Here is a 17312-nt window from a genome sequence, read left to right on the forward strand (position 1 = left end):
GGGATTTGTGCATTTTCTTCTTCTTCTTCTTCTTCTTTTTTTTCCTTTTTCCTTTTTCTTTCTTTCTTTCTTCCTTTTTTTTTTTTTTTTTTTTTACTATATTTCACCCTGGAATGTTCCCTCCCTTGCATTTTCTGGTTTTTATCCCCTGCTGTTGAGGGCACTTTTCCGCCTGACAAGGGAAACAGGTTTGCTAACTGAGAATGTGGCTCTGTGCTGTGGCCTGGTGTGAATGCTGTGGCCTTTTCTTGCTCAGTCTAACTTAGGAGAGGTGGGTCGGGAACAGCTTTGAGGAAGGGGAGAGCAGAGGACAGCTTTCTGCTCTTTTGACCATAAAGCAAAGTACCCTGTGCACAGCTGGGACTAGGGCCAGGAGTCCTCTCTGTGGCTCCCCACTCAGGCCAAGCAAAGGGACAAACATGCCATTGGTGCTTCTATAAGTGGCAACGTGGGAGAGGGGGCCTGTCATTAAACAGAAATCCTTGATGCTAGTTGCATGTGTCCGTGAATACAGTGTCAGCACTGAGATAACTTTCTCGAGGGAAAGCTTTTGTGGTCAGACCTTCCGTGCCTGTCAACATGCAGGAACCCCCAATTAAAAGATCTGAGAGTAGTAAGAATTAACAGTGACGGCTTCTTGGCCTCTCCCTCCACTCGGATCTCTCAGCTAATGGGTCCTTTGAAATGGCTTTCTCAAATACATAGGAGTGTCGAATTAGAACTACATTAATTGAAATAACCAAGGAAATACTCAAGATACTGCATTCATAAGATTTTTAATTCTTTTTTTTTTTTTACTTTTACATTGAGATTTTGATAACTCATACATTTGGGGAATTAAGGGATTATTGCCTCATTACTTTATTATGTAAGAGGTTGTGGGGGCAGTCTCTTGTGCAGACTAGTAATCCAGGGAACAGTTTCACTAGCCTCTGTGTGACAGAGTGGTGGCTGGGACTATTAAGACAGACACATGCAGGCTGGATGACAGAGTTTTTTGGCTCAAGTTTCTCGGGTCAGGGACAGAATCTAGTAATTATTACAAAACTCTTTGATAGCTGGGAGAGATGCAAGCTCCAAGCTGCCTGCCCTCTCAAAACTTGGTCTTTCATATTTTAAGGGCTGAATTTTATGTCATTAGTCTTGGGTCATCATATTTCTGTCTCTCCTGATTTGCACACTCAGGGCTGTAAGTCTTGATAAGATTGGTACATTCGAGGTGGTTAGCAGATTGTAGTCCGTGGGTACTTTCATTTTTCACTGTGGCTGCCCAGCCCTGCAGAGGGGAGAAAATGCAGAGATGTCATGGCCTCCCAGATCTTTGGGTCCCTGTGTAGTACTTGAGTAGAAAAAGACTTGAAGGTTTGACAAGATAACTAGATTATATATCTCAGGAAGAAGAAAGGGATTGGAGCCCTGTTTCAAAGCCTTGGCAAAGAAAGCTCAGATCTCTCTTCCAGAAAGTTTTATGCAAACACTTAGGCCATGTCAACACTTGTATTTCAGTATCTCTTTAACAAAACATTAGTATCATTGCTTTAGTCTTCTGCATTGTCTATGGTGGTTAAATGGTGTTTGTCAAAGCTGCAAACTTTTGGGTCATTCATTCACTTGTGCCTCTATCAAGTATATCCTGAGCACCTGGGAGGCAGGTTGACGAAGTGGAAAGAATAAGGACTTTGGTGTCAATGTCCTGCTAAGTCCAAATCTCAGATCTACAATTTGCTAACTACAGCTTGGCCAAGTTACTTAACCTCTCTGAGCAAGGTCTTCACTTGTAAAATGAGAACATTCTTTTTTTTTTTTAAAGATTTTATTTATTTATTTGAGAGAGAGAGCATGAGAGGGAAGAGGGTCAGAGGGAGAAGCAGACCCCCCGCCGAGCAGAACATTCATGATATCCATCTTTGAGGGCTGTGGTGAAGGCACATGAGATTACATATGTTGACGCCCAGCCCTGGCCAGAGCTGGCAATGGCACCTGCTAAGCGAATAAATGGAGAGGGTAGGAAGGACATCGAGGAGCAAAGTGCTAACACTGACACCCAGAGTCTGTGCCCGCATTTGCATCTCTGACTGTCACCTGATGAAAGCACCTTTCCCGAGCCCAGGCCATGCAGAGTAGACTAGGGATCCTTGACTATGCCGTGACTTTTGGCCATTTCACTACAATAGAAAATGGGTTGGGCTGAAGGCTTCAGGACCTCTTCTACTGCACTGAAGAGCTAGATGTCTTCCTTCTTTTAAAATGAAAAAAAATACTCACACAAAACAACGTGATTATAAATCATAGTAGGAGAACTGAGATCAATTAGTGCTTCGCATTTTCAAATTATCAGCCACCTTAATGACAGTTAATGAAAAGAAACTAACTAGAAGACGACTTCTTTACACAGTTTTTGGTTTTTAATCTCGGTTTGTCCCACTCACGTTTTATTCCTTTGGTCATTACGCTCCAGCCAAGTGCCTTAGCATTCATGACCTCCTCCCTGTGTGGATTCTGCATCATCCAGCTGCACTGCAAACACTACCCACCTCCTGGGTGCCCAGCCCTGTGTTCGAGGCCGTGAAAAATATAAGGAAGCTTAAGGAAAGTGATTTGTTTTCAGGGAACCTATCATGTAAGTGGAAAGAGAAGATAGATCAGTCAGTCTCACAATTGAAAATGAAATCTCTCCCTCTAGTCAGACTAATCTGCAAAAATTTTACATAATAACCCATGCATTACGTAAAAGTGCAGTTAAAAAAAAAATAACTCCAATAGCTGCCATCGGGTGATATAGGATTGTGTCAGCTGAACGGGGGGGAGGGGGGGCCTGTACTGTAAGCACTGTGAGTGTGTGAAATGGAAAGATCCTTGTGAACCGGAGGGTCAGGAAAGCCTTTGCAGGTAATAGAGGAAGTAAGCTAGGTTGGAGATGGTGGGAGGACCGAGGGTGGGGACATGCATTGTGAGCAAAGGCATGGAGGTTATAGTATGCAGTCAGGGTTGGAAGACGGTGAGGAAGAAGGAGAGGTTCACGAAAGACAAAGAGTAGTGAGAGACCGCAATACAAGTAGACTGAGGGAGGCGATCTGAGAGCTCTAAAGAGCCCAAGCATCCCACCATGGGTGTGGCGGTGATGTGAGCAGTGCTGCAGAGGGACTGGTATACTGGGTGCCAACCAGATGAGTTTCAAAACCTCAGTTGTGAGGTAGTAAAAGTATCATGAGGATAGGAACAGGCATGGAGCAGAAGGAATGGGTGCTAGAAATGTTTCTAGGTGTAATTATGAAAATTAGGATTCAGGGCGCCTGGGTGGCTGAGTTGGTTAAGCGACTGCCTTCGGCTCAGGTCATGATCCTGGAGTCCCGGGATCGAGTCCCGCATCGGGCTCCCTGCTCAGCGGGGAGTCTGCTTCTCCCTCTGACCCTCCCCCCTCTCACGTGCTCTCCCTCTCTCTCTCTCTCTCTCTCTCAAATAAATAAATAAATAAATCTTAAAAAAAAAAAAGAAAATTAGGGTTCAGTATTGACTTGGACATACATTATCAATTTATTTATTTGTTCATTCATTCACTTAGAAAATGTTTATTGAGCACCTACTATATGCTTAACCTATTTAAGGCACTCAGGGTGCATCAGCAGACAAGACAAAGATGCTCTCCCTTGTGGAGTTTGCAGTCTAACATGTATAAGTTATAATATATAAGGAACTTATATAGTGTGTTAGAGATTGGTGAGTGGCATGGAAAAAAACAAAAAGAGTAGGGTCAGGAGGGTCAGGCCTAGGTGGTGAGGTGGTTACAGGATTAAATAGGGTGGTCAGGGTAGACCTCATCAGGAAGGTAACACGTGAACAAAGACTTGAAGGAGGTAAAAGGGTTAGCCAAGTGGGTGTCCAGGGGGACAATTGTCCAGCCAGAGAAAAAGCTTAAACAAAGATCCCAAGATCTTTTCCCAGCTTGCAGGGGAAAACCAAGAAGGCCAGCGGCTGAAAGGGAATGAGTGAGTAAGGTAGACAGTGGCGGAGGTTGCTCAGGTATCGGGAAAGGACAGATCCTACAGGGCACTGCAGGCCATTGCAAGGACTTTGACTTCCGCTCTCAGGAAACCAAGAAGCCATTGGAGGGTTTTTGGCAGACAAGTGACATGATCTGACATATTTTAAAGGGATCACTTGGGCTGCTGTATTAAGAAGAGGCTGTACCAGGGCAAGGATGGAAACACAAAGATCAGTTCAGAGGCTGTTGCAGTAATCCAGGCCAGACATTGCCGACTCTGCCTGGGATGGCTGAGGTAGAAGAGAGAAGAGTGCCAGGGTCTAGATATGTTTTGAAAGTACAGCCAACGGGATTTCCTGACAAAAGAAATGAAGGGTATGAGGGAACGAATTCAAGAATGACTCCAGAGTTTCTGCTTATGTAACTGGAAGGATGGAGAAAATTTCTATTAAGTTTGAAAGCAAGATTGGGAGTTGTGTCATATATGACGAATGTCGGTGCCCATTAGATGATCAGACAGGCCTCGTGGGCATTTAGATGTATAAGTGTGCGGTTTGGGAGAGAGGACTGATCTGAGATAGACGTTTGGGAGTTACCAGCACAGAAATAGTACTTAAAACTCTGAAACAGAATGAAATTACCAAAGCAAAGATGTAGGCAGAGAAGAGGACCAAGGACTGAGCCTGGGTACTTGAACATGAAGGCTGAGGAGGAGGAGGGTAAAGCAAAAGAAATGCAGGAGAAACCACTGAAGTCAGAAGAAAGTCAAGTGTGTGGGCATCTTGCAGAGCAAATGAAGAACATGTTTCAAGGGGAAAAAGTGATCAGGTAAAATTCTGCTGATACATCCAATAAAATGAGGACCAAGGAGTAACCACTGGATTTATCAAAAAGGAATATTAGAGATAAATTGCGAGTACTTCACACATGGTAGGCATTTAAGGGATGAAGAAAGTTGAGTTAGTGATTCCAAAGAGATAAAAGGCAAGACAGGGAGACAAACTAGATACGAGCTCAATTTTCGATGTGTATTGACTTAGAGAAGGTGCTAGAACATTGAGATGGAGAAAAATGGTGTTTAGAGGGTATTTAAAATGCACATGATGGTGCCATGGGAAGTTTTGGAAGGAAGGGATTAGGGTGAGGCTAAGAGTCGGGGGCAAAACCTAAACCCCGATATAACAAAAATCAACCTGTTTCCATCCATTTAAGCAGAGGCAAGAGTACCTGTTATTGGTTGCAGGTTAAATCAGGTGAGATCATACAGGGACTTTGAGCCACACCTTTTCTCATGAGAAAGAGAAGAATGGGTTGGGACAGTTGAGAAGTCGATTAAACATTTTGGATAGCTTCAAGGTGTTTCAGAAGAGAGGTACTGTATTTTTCAGTACCTCACTGTCCTTGTAAGGTTACTCAGATCTGCTCACTGAAAGCAAGAATTTGCAGATTCTTCATCATGAGCCCGTGGGATCAGAAAGAACGAGGGTATTAGCTGTCTCAGACTTACGCAAAGACTTAGTCAACTTTGTTCTGGCCATTACAAGCAATTCCAATTGTAAGGTGCATAGAACCTGGCTTAGCATCTCTCTGTTTGCTTCCTGTCTGAAGTCTGCCATAGAAAAAAGTAAACCATTCAGGAGAAGAACATTCAGGAAAAATACCTCCTGGTTTTCCAAAGAGCCCAAAGATTTCCCCTGTGTGGAGGTCAGTGCCACCTCCCTTACCCCAGACTGCCTTTCTAACCATTTTCTGCTCTTCGCTGGTGGACATGGACCCGGAAGAAAACTACGTGCTGCAGTGACAAATGAAAGAAACTTGTTTCTATTCAAATCGTTACAATACTTGATTTTACTTTGCATTCTTTACATGTGGATTTGAAAATGTGCTGCCCTTTGCTAGCCTGGTATGAGGCAAGAACTCAGAAGCTTTAGGTAACAGAAATTCTTCCAAAATGTTCCATTTAGACTGCCCACTTCTACAGTCTCATGGTACACTTTGGAAACTTAGTATTTCTTTTCTTTGTCTCAGTTGATTTTTCTGATAATAAAAACAATACCTTAAAAAATGTTGGCACCGTAGATCATTAAAAGAAAAAGTAAATTAACAGTGATAGCACACTACGTATCGTTTGCTACATGCTGGGTACTGTTCAAAACCCTTTACGTAAATATTAACTCATTTAATCCTCATACCTCCATGATGTGTTATCCCCACTTAACAGATAAGGAAAACTGAGGCACAGAGAGGCGAAGTCACTTGACCAGTGTCACAGGCCAACCAAGTTTGGATGAACTGGAGCTTGAACCCAGGCGGTCAGGGTCCAGAGTCTGTCTCTGAACTTGAGGAGACATGCCTGTCCTTCCTAATCCTATCCTCAGAGATTGACTCAATTACTAGCTAGTAGACCCTTGTGTGACTCTGACTCTGAATTTGTCCCTGCATGGTTCTCCATAGCACACAGATCTAGGATCCTGCCCAAATTGCACCCCCGGTGTGCTCTCTTTGCACTGACCCATATATTTCAATGTCAGCCCTTAGCGTTCTGTGTCACAGTTCTTGGTTGACATATTTGCCTTCCCTTCCCAATCACAAACTCCTTGGGGACAAGGCTTGTGTCTTCTTGATCCCTCCTTCCCGGCACCTAGAACACTTGCGTGGCTCAACAAGTCACAGAAACTGTGGAGATGGCAATTTTCCTGGCACGTGTTCAGCTGCCATCCTCCGGGGGCAGGGCGTCTCTGTTAGATCCTGGCTGTCTCTTGCTAGGGCCAGATGTGGCCTCCAAATCCTCCTCTGTATACCCCTCAAAGCAGCCACTATAATTCAATAAGAGATGGCATGTGAGCTGAAGCCTGTCTGCCCACCCTGCCATAAATGTTTGCTGAACAGTAGGAACTTAATAAATTCCTGGGCTCACTAGGCAGATGTTCATGAAGTTAATGAAGTTCCAAAATAAACGAGAAAACGTCCTTGGGAATTCACTAAATATCTGGTGATAATATTGATCATTTAGCCTTCTGTCATAATCCTCATAGTGACATTTGTCATTCCTCTTGCTTTTTTTTTTTTTTTGCCTGACTTATTTTACCAACTAGGTCTCAATACTAACAAACTTTTAATAACATACTGTGATCGTGATTGTGGAGGTGGTTATATGAACTTATTCATGTGAAAAAAAATGCCATAGGGTTGTATGGAAATTTGTAAGCCCCTGCCTCTCCCCTCCCCCTGCCAAAAAATATCTGTGCACAAAACTGCTGAGATCCAAGTCAGGTCTATAGTCTCATTAATTGTATTGCATGAATGTCGCTTTCCTGGTTTTGATAATACACTATAGTTGGGTAAAATGTCACCTTGTGGGGAGCTGGGAGACAGTACATGAGACCTCTCTGTGTACTATTTTTGCAATTTCTTGTTAAATCTATAGTTATTTCAAAATTAAAAGTGAAAAAACAAAAACTGCTGAGGCATCCAGTGCCCGGATACCTCTTGGGCTTTGGTCCTTGTGACCTGGCCTTCTAGGAGCGTGGAGGGTCCGTCCATTTATGGGAAGGTTGGTTGCTAGGCTCCATGGAGCCAACACATGGAACAAAACTAACTCCAGCAGGCAAGGTGAGAAGTGAGGGTGACGTGGATCTCAGGGAAAATGGCTCTTTTGGGAACCCCCGATCCACCACTGGAAAAAAAACCCTCCAAGTCCATGGATGGACCCCTTCAGCCAGGGCCAGCTCCTTCAGAGATACCCGTTTGGTTCAAGAAATCCTCTGCCCGTCAACATTTTCTTACAAGACCAGCAGCCCCTTCAAGTTCATTGCAGTCAGCCTGCAAAAAATGATCAGAACCCAGACATTCAAGGGAAGGAGAGACACCACACAGCTTTAGGTAGGCCTGACAGGAAGCGAGGTCTTGGGAGTGGCCTCTTGGAAACTGAAAAGAGAGGGCAAGGCCTGTAGACCCCGATTCTTTTTGGCAGGCTGCAGGTCTTCCCCATCCTAAGCCACTGGTGTCATATAAGTAAATCTTCACGGAATTATTTTGTCTTTTACCAACATACTTTCTGGTTGGAAAATTTCTTCCTCCCCCAAATCTAGCCAACCTGGCATGTAACTGAAAAATTCCATTATTTCCTTAACCCCTCATTTGCTTTTCCAAGAGGTAACTCTAGTTGCTTTGCTTCCTTTGAGAAGCATTTATAACAGCTGGCCCGATATATTTTTAGCTTCAGCTTCCTTCCCCTTCAGGGGAAACTTTTTTAAGCATAACACTGGCCTTCTTGATACTACAGTGTGAAGGGGGCTCAGCGAGATCTCAGACCCGGTATTGCCACTACCTAATCTTTCCCTTCCAAGAGTCCAGAGGTTTCACAGGACTGTGCTTTTCCTCACCATGCTTCATGTTTCTTTTCTGGGGCAACAATCGGAAAAACACCACAGTAAGCAAGAAGTCTGCTGGTTTATTGTGAGTCGGCGGAGATCCCACTGCCTGGGAAAAGTCAATGACCTCCATGGGCCTCCATGCACCTTGGGTCATGAGGCTGTGCCATCCGTCCCCTATCCAGGAGGATTTTCTTAGACCCTAATTCCAGTGAGGGTTATTAAATACTAGATGAGCCAAGTTCTAATTCTCTACTGTAATTCAAAAATAGGATGGATTCTGGCTGGGAAACATGGCTTAGATTGGACTAGCCTGGAAGAGGGAAGAAAGGAGGAAGAGATGAACATGGCTTCTTTAAGACTTTTATGAGCCCTTTAGTCTTATGATTTCTATTATTTCACAAGATTTAGAGTCATAGTCTAACAGTGGCTGCTCCACAAAAAAAAAAAGAAAAGAAAAGAAAAGAAAGAAAGAAAAGAAAAAAAAAATTGGACAAGAAAACTTCTAATCTTGCACTTATTTTTTTCTTTTCTCACTTTTAAGATTTCCAGGGACAAATTCAGGTTACACTGAAGAAAGATGTATCATGAATGTAACTTAAATATATATACGTTATATATATATATGTAATGTATACATAATGTATACATATATATTTGACATCCCTAATATCAGGCAAATTAAACCCTTGAATTTCATGGTTTCAAGTAGGGGTGAATCTTAGTGGCAGTGCTTACTGTCAATTTGGGGTGTATTTTCTAACTCTTAAACACTGTACATACCATTGCTGCCACCCCCATTCTCAACATTCTATTAGGTAAAGTATGGTATCTGAGTATAGGACATCTATGGATAGGTATCTATGGTATCTGAGTACAGGAAATCTCAGGTATAAGTCAATTAAGAGAAGGGTAAGGAGACGAGGAAACAAGGAAGACAGGGGGTTCCAAAATCTGGAAAATGCTATATAGGATTTTCTGACATACCCTGGAGTAATCATTCTTTGCCAAAAGTCTGGACCATTTCCATAGACGAATTCCATGGCTAGAATTAGAGGAACCAATGAGAGCACAGGGTTTGCTTTAGAGATTTGTTTCACAGCCAACCTTGCTGAGATGCATCCTTTCAGAAAAGCCCAGCAAATCCATATGGAGCTAAAAGATTCATAGCAGATTATTTTATACTTCAGTCTTCTCCTCTGCACAGGAAAATGTTGCTGTGCAAAGGGAATTACAGGGCTAAGTGGCATGTTAGATATTCAATTTTGGGGTGTAAATGACAAGGCAGTGTCCATCAAGATCAAGAACACGGCTTCAAAGTCAGATGCTTTGGTTTTCTCTTGCAGCTCCTCCAATGAGCAGGTGTCTGGTGATGGACAAGTTACTTGGCCTCTAAAGCTCCTTTCTTCGTCTATGAAATGGGACTAAATTTCAGTAGGAGACCTCTTAAATGATTTGATCAGGATTGGTAGTTGATGTGTTGATTGTAAGAGCTGTTTAAACCAGGGAATCATAAAAAAGGAATAAGACCATACATATTAACTTAAAGCATGAATACATACATTCATGTGCTGTTTCTATATAGAGTGATGGATGATCTTTCTTTGAGGATAGCACTCCTAACTCTGGCTGCTCTTTGTCTTTCCTGCATAATTCACACCCTGGATGCATGATTGTCTGTGATCTCTTCAAAATGGAAAAAGCATTTGAAGACTTTTGCAAAAAAAAAAAAAAAAGCAATCAGAGCACAGAATCTTTCTGAATTCAACAGATTTTTAAGCAAAACAATGACTATTTCTAAAATATGTAATGCAATTTTGTGCAATTAACTTTTTTATAATTCCTATGTCATCATTTGTTATACTTTTTTAAATGACATATTTACAGTAAGTACAACTGGCATAAACAGATTAGGGAACAAGATCAGTGGACTCTTGGTCCCCCTCCAAGTTCGCTGGTGGGAGCAGAAGTGTACAATTGAATTACAGTTGAGGAGTTGGTGCACCATGGGCATCAGGAAGTAGTCTAAGGGGAGAGTACTGATTGGTCTATCAAGTTGGTTAAGTGAAGATGAGTTGAGAGCTACTTGGGGTTGTTGTGAGGATTTAATGAGAAATGTGTGTAGAGCACTTGCCAGTAGGAGATGCTCAACAAATAATAGCCCTCATTATTATTATTTCTTCACTTGTTGCTAATGCTGATACAGTAAGGATTGCTTCTTCCACCAGGCCAGGCTCTCCAGGAAATGGGGTTGGAATAGGCTCCCTGGGGCAGCCTTATGACAAAGCTCTTCCTACATGCTAAATTGCAATCAAGATGCTTTGACTCAGCCCCGTAAAGAGTTGGCCCTCCACAAATAATCAACATACCCGTAAGGATTGTTCCAGTGATATATCTTAATAAATGCCTTAAAGTGGACTAGAAAAAAAATAAGAGTAGAGTAAGGTAAACATTTGTTGTTGCTTCTTTGGGATCCATTGCTAGCAGGAATAATTTTTTAAATCAGTGATATATATAAGGATTTTATTCAAATTTATAAAAATGATCCTTAAGGGGGGGGGCACCTGGGTGACTCAGTCAGTTGAGCATGTGTCTTCAGCTCAGGTCTTCATCCTGGGGTCCCGGGATCGAGCTCCGCATCGGGCTCCCTGCTCAGCCGGGAGTCTGCTTCTCCCTCTGCCCCTGCCTCTCCCCCCTGCTTCTGCGTTCTCAAATAAATAAATAAATAAAATCTTTTAAAAAATGATCCTTAAGGAACAGAATTGGATTTACGAGAGACAAATGAGTTTATGCACATAGATACGGGCCAGGGAAGTGCGGCTGGTCCCAAGAGTTTAAAATGTTTGGAAGAAAAAGAATGTGGTGTAGTGAAAAGAGCAGTGGGTTGGGAAAGTCACCCCACTTCTCACTCAGTGTGTGATCTTGCAGTCTTGGGGACTCCCACATCGTCATGAAGGTACAAGTTTGGATGACCCCTAAGGACCCTTGTTAGTACTTTCATCCTACGCTTCTAAGGTAGGAGCTGATGAGGATACAGTGCTGTGAGGTTGCGGTGAGCAGGAGAAGAAGGGTGCTATGCCACTGAACATGCTGGGCTGGTGTTAGAGCGGCAGGTGCCTGCCAAAGCCAGGGGGAGGCTCCCCGGATATACTCGGCATTAAGTACACACTCAGCGAGAACCCGATAGGATTTCAGTTCCCGTCATTGTTAAAAGGATGTGAACACCAGTAACTGCTCGCTGGAGTTGGGAAGTTTGGAACTGAAGAGTCCGGTGGACAGGGAATGCCCAGGAACCACTTTTTCGCTCTACCTTTCGAAGTGAGTACCATGTTAGTGCCACGTATCATCTACTAAAAATAAAAAAGATACAAAAGGAATAGGATATGAAGATGTTCGTGAAGAGAGAGAAAAAAAGGTCTCCTAAAGGAAAAGGCAGGGTGATTTAGGCTGGAGTAATAAGGCTAAATAAGGAGTGGTTGGATCATTGAGAAGGACGTTAAAGTGCGTTAATAGGAGGGGCACTATCACTAGTTCCTCGGTCTCTGCCATATAGAAAGAAAAGAAAATCAGCAACAATTACAGGTAAAGATCATGGTGATGATGAGACGCCTGAGCATGTTACGATGACAAATGTGGGTTCGCTATCCTGTCGGAGTTAAAACACATCAGAGGATAGACAGGTTCAGTTGCCCAGCGCCCGCATCACAGATGACCTGAGAGCCACTCTTGCTCTGTGATTGTGGCATCATCTTAAAGAGATTCTTTTGGGAGGAAAGTGAACTGTTTGAAGGTTCTTTGTTTTCAGAGATCTGGTAAACTTTCGGCATGTTACTGGTCTTATTCCTGTGCCATGAAGTCAAATATTTCCACAGAGGAAGTGGGGACAAGCAGCTTTGGGGCTCTGTGTCAAAAGCTACTACATTTTGGATTAACACACACACACACACACACACACACACACACACACACAACAACAACTTTTGCAGTACCCAAGGCCAAATAAAATGAGACGTGCATCCCTCGGTGCCAGTTTCCTGAGGAGCAGTCTCTGAGGGCGTCAGGGGATGGCAACAGCCCCCGACCCTCTCTCACAGAGCCCAGAAGTTCAGCTTCTCGGTGGAAGGATAGTGGTGGCAAAGGTGAGGACACTGAGCGCACTCTCCTAATCTATCATTAGCGTCAAAGTGAAGCTTAAGGGAGAGAACGTGTAATGTAGACAAGTCTCATTCACATGGTGGGTATATTCTTTAAAAATTGTCTGAAATGACCTTTATTTGAATCAAATCATTTTCCGATTGACTAGAACTATGATTTGGGGTACACACTATCTTGGTTTCTAATTAATCTTCATTGGCAGGAACTCGGTTCCTGTGATTTTCTATCAAAGTTAATAATCTGTAAAGTATCTTAAGATAACAAATATTGAAAGGATTTCATCAGTTGATTTTTTGGGGGGCAGTAATGTGTATAATAGTCCTTTTCTTTAGTAAATTGGAACTCTTTAGATGGCTGTTTTTGGTTCTGGTTTGCTGTCTCTAACAAGTCCCATTTATATGGCGTTGGATGGGCAGGGCAGGTGGTGCCCTAAATCCCACCTCAGGCTGCATTTCTAAACATGGAGAGTGCGGACCTCCCGAATACTTTCAGGAACTAGAGAGAGAGAGCTTGCCGAGGAGACATGTTGACGGGAGGGCTTGACTAGAATAATGCCTGGGTCTGTATCCACTGGGTGCCGTGGGAGAACGTTCAAGACTGAAGCGTGTTTGGGAAGTTGGAAGAGTTGGGGGGTAGTTGTTAGGCCTCAGGGAGCTAGGTTGTGGGAAAGGGAATTATTCACATATGTTCATCATTATCCAAGAAATTATTTTGTGCCTGTGATATTGTTATTAACTCTGCTGGTTTTAGCAGCTCCAACTCCCAGAGTATTGTGTGCTCAACCTCAGAGTTGTTGGTTCCCCAAAGTGTGTCTACTTGGGAGTGTGAGCTGAGAACATGATTGAGGCCAGCCAGTCCCTAAGGCCGGATCTGAGTTGCAGATCCTAAATTCAAGGTGAGTCTCAGTGCGTAGCTCACTGTCGTGAAGGAATAAGGATTGTCAGTACTCGGAGAGGGTAGGTGTCTTGCAAGCGAATGATGTGTTGCTTGAAGGCTTTCTTTTCAATGTATGAGATGTGCGAAAAAGAATGGAAAGCTTTGTGTGGTCACAGTTCTTTCCCTAATTTTCTGTGGGTGATCTCTCTCTCTCTAGCTAGAGACAGCTGCTTAATTTTTATTTGCTTTTAGAGTTGTTCTCTTGCTCCTCTTCCCCAGCCACTCAATCTGTATGCAGTTCCGAGAGCCGGCTAATTATGGGGTGCTGGAGAAGCGGTTGCTCAGAGAAAAGCTCTTGAAGCGTTCAGCCGGGACGGCTTGATGCCGAGGTCTCGCTCGCGACCCTCTCCTCGTTCCCGTCCACACGTCTGCATGGGAGCAGCCTTCCATCCTTGTGTGGCTGCAAGAACAAACTTTTTAGAAAGGTCAACACAAGAAACAAGTGCGTTTTCTGACGGGACAGAGCAAGCAGAGGATTCCATGTTTGCTTCTGGGGTCTTCACTCCAGAAACATAACCACAGAGCAGCCAAGAGAAAAGAGAAGTGCCTTTCCTTAACCAAGGCTTTGTCATTTTGGCTGCCCCTGAAATGGCTTAGGAGCAAGATGCTTTATACACTCAGCGGTCAAACTCTCAAACTGGCATGACTCCAAGTGAAAGGGCTGCTAAAATTCCTTGACCCAGGAGATTGCTTTTGCTTGCAGGTCAATGTTTTCAACTCCTCTTCATTATTGAGTAAATAATGGTTTACTTCCAGAGATCCTCCTACCCTGTGAGACCACTCTACCACTCTGGTATGGACTGAGAGAAACAAAGCACTTGAAAAGATAGTTCATTAGGAATCCTGGCTTTTGGGGGTGGGAGGGAAGGATCCTGACTTTGGGAAAGAAGGGTGCAGAGGAGCACCTTCCCCTCTGCCTCTCCCTCTTTTAGATCAGCTTAGACCCAGCCCTTTGGAATCATCCAGATTGGCAAAGATTTGAATGGGCCTTTGGCTGAGCTGTTGGAACTCTAGGAAAAACCTGCTCGATACCCGGATTTCTCTTCAACCTAATGAATCTATAGAATCCCATCCTAATACGCTAGGTTACAGAATCAGAGTCCAGAAAGATCTCAGGCAATATTGGTTGTGGTTCAGAGCACATGATTTGGAGTCAGACCAACCTGGGTTTCAGTCCCAGTTCCACTGATTACTAGCTGTGTGACCTTGGAGAAATGCCTTAACCTCTCTTGGCCTTGATTTCCTCATATTACGAAGAGGGGATTAATCACCACCCACGAGTGATTGTAAAAGTCCTCTGGGTGTTTTCCCTTGAAGACATCCCTCCTGGAGACTTCCATCCTCCTATTTCAGTCCTGGTCTAAAAACTTGTTCTTCATTTTCTTTTAATTTTTTAAAAAATTGTTAAGTAGGCTCCATGCCCAATGTGCAACTTGAACTCACAACTCTGAGACTAAAAATCACATGCTGTACCAACTGAGCCACTAGGTGCCCCTAAAACTAGTTCTCCTTCAGTTCTAGGAAATGTTCTCAAATTTTAAAAATATTTTCCTCTCATTCATTCTGTGTTCTCTTTTTTTTTTAAAGATTTTATTTATTTATTTGAGAGAGAGAGAGAGAATGAGAGATAGAGAGCACAAGAGGGAAGAGGGTCAGAGGGAGAAGCAGACGCCCTGCCGAGCAGGGAGCCCGATGTGGGACTCGATCCCGGGACTCCAGGATCATGACCTGAGCCGAAGGCAGTCACTTAACCAACTGAGCCACGCAGGCGCCCTTGTGTTCTCTTTTTTAGGAACTCCTTTTAATCACATAATAGCTCTTCTCTAATGATACTGTTACCTCCTTAACTTTTCCTGTCCTATTTCCACAATCTTTTTGTTCTACTTGCTGGGTGATTTCTAAGACTTTGTCCTCCAAACCTATTATACAGTTTTTAATCTCTGCTGTCACATTTTCCCATTCTAAGAGTTTTTTCTTGTTCTTTGGCTGTTCCTTTTTGTATTGCATTCGGTTCTTGTTTCATGGGTACCAAAGCCTTTGCTAATAGCTCTGAAGACATGACAGTTGAGTTTTGGAGTCTTTTTCTGCTCCCAACATTGTGCTTCCTTGGACTTTCTTTTTCTGTTTGTTTTGGACCCAGTCTCTCAAGTGAGAAGGTGCTAGAACCTTATACGTGTGAATTTTACCACAGAGAGATCAGGTAGGGATGTGGCCTGGCTGCTTCTACTGGGGGCTCACACAAAATACCAGCTCTAATTCTTTTCTCATGGACCAGTCCATTTCCCCTGGAGGAATCTTTGTCTCCTCCTGGAAGATTCAGGCCTGGCTACCAGGGTCCTAGGGGCTGTTAAGAGAAAGGTGCTAAGATGATAATCACTTGGTTTTATGGGGTGTGGGAGAGAAGCTAAGGGTCTCCTTGTGCCTTAGATATACTTTCTACCAAACCTCCTATTTTGGCCCCTCCCTGCACCCCTGCCTTTAAAGGTACCTGGTTTCTGAGTCCAGAACTTCTTGGGACTCCTGTGGCATGAGTGGTCATGTTTCCCCTTCCTGTGGACATACATGTCATCTTTCTTTGGTCTGCTGTGTCAGTTTTCCCACGTCCTGCTGTTTCCAGCTTCCAAAATATCATTGACTTCTGGTGATACCCACTGTCTGCTTCTTTCATCTCTCCTGAATTCTTTTCCTTCTGGGTTTATGCGTTTGCTGTCATTTTAGTGAGCTTCCAGAAAGAACAGAGGAACATCTGCATAAATTGGAAGTCTGTTTTAATTTGTTTACTTGTTTATGATCTGTCTCCTCCACTTAAATATAAATCCCAAGAAGTCAGAGGCCTGGTCTTGTTCCCTGAAGTATTATTATTGTCCAAAACGCTGCCTAGCATATCACAGATGTTGAATACTTACTGAATGAATGCATGCATGAATGAATGACATGTAATGTAGTTGTACAATGCCTATATCCCACTAAAAAATAATATTTACCCATAACTATTTCTATCTTTGAGGATTAGGCGGTGAAATAAAACTTTATGCTACTCACAGCCATTGATTTTAAATGGGGATAAATCTGCTTTTTTCTTTTAAGTTTTTTATTTATTTTTGTTAAGTAATCTCTACACCCAAAGTTGGGCTTGAACTCACGATGCCAAGATCTAGAGTCGCATGCTTTTCCAACTGAGCCAGCCAGGCACCCTGAATCTGCTTCTTTTAAATTAAAATCTTTAATGGGGTGTACCTGAAATATCTTAACCTCCCCTAGAACTTCCCCTTCAAGTTTGAGATTTTCCTAATGGTGATCTTCTCACAAATCACTGTGGATAACTAATAGGATGTTGCCTGTTTCCGTTAAAGCGAGGGCTGCATTTGGTTGTTAAGAGACTGTTGGAAGTTCCCATGGCCAAGTAGAAGGATTCCTGGAACTTGAGCTTGGTGCCTCTCATTTACAATGTGACCTTCAGCCTGTCAGCCATCTTCCCTCAGTTTCCACTGTCTTGTCTGGAAACTAGACTAGAAATATTGACTAAATGATCCCTGAAGTTTTTTTTTCAGGCTCTAAAATGACAGAATCTGCAGTCCTGCTAATTATGAAGTGTCAGTCAATAATAAATAACCGTCTCTAAGGCCCAGGTCAGACAATAGTGACATCCCAGTGGAAAATGCCTGGTCTTTTCAAATGACAAATCAGTTGATTCATTAGATAATTAGGTATAAAAAGGATGGCTTCTAGACCTGTCTACATATAGACATCCCAGCTGCAGACCTCTCCATAAATGTATTGTCATAATTAAAATCACGGAATTAAAGAAATACAACCCAAACTGATGAACAGGTTTAATTGTAGTAGGGAAAGAAGTCTTCCACAGG

General features: G+C 43.0%; 1 protein-coding gene across 4 annotated transcripts in view; it reads left to right on the plus strand.

Annotated features, from left to right (window-relative positions):
* Nucleotides 1-17312, plus strand: part of SAMD4A (sterile alpha motif domain containing 4A) — a 207193-nt gene that overhangs the window by 122218 nt on the left and 67663 nt on the right. The window lies entirely within an intron of this gene.

Source organism: Callorhinus ursinus, unplaced genomic scaffold, assembly GCF_003265705.2.
Source record: "Callorhinus ursinus isolate GAN/ISIS: 27379988/994484 unplaced genomic scaffold, GSC_fseal_2.0 scaffold8, whole genome shotgun sequence".
NCBI lineage: Eukaryota > Metazoa > Chordata > Mammalia > Carnivora > Otariidae > Callorhinus > Callorhinus ursinus.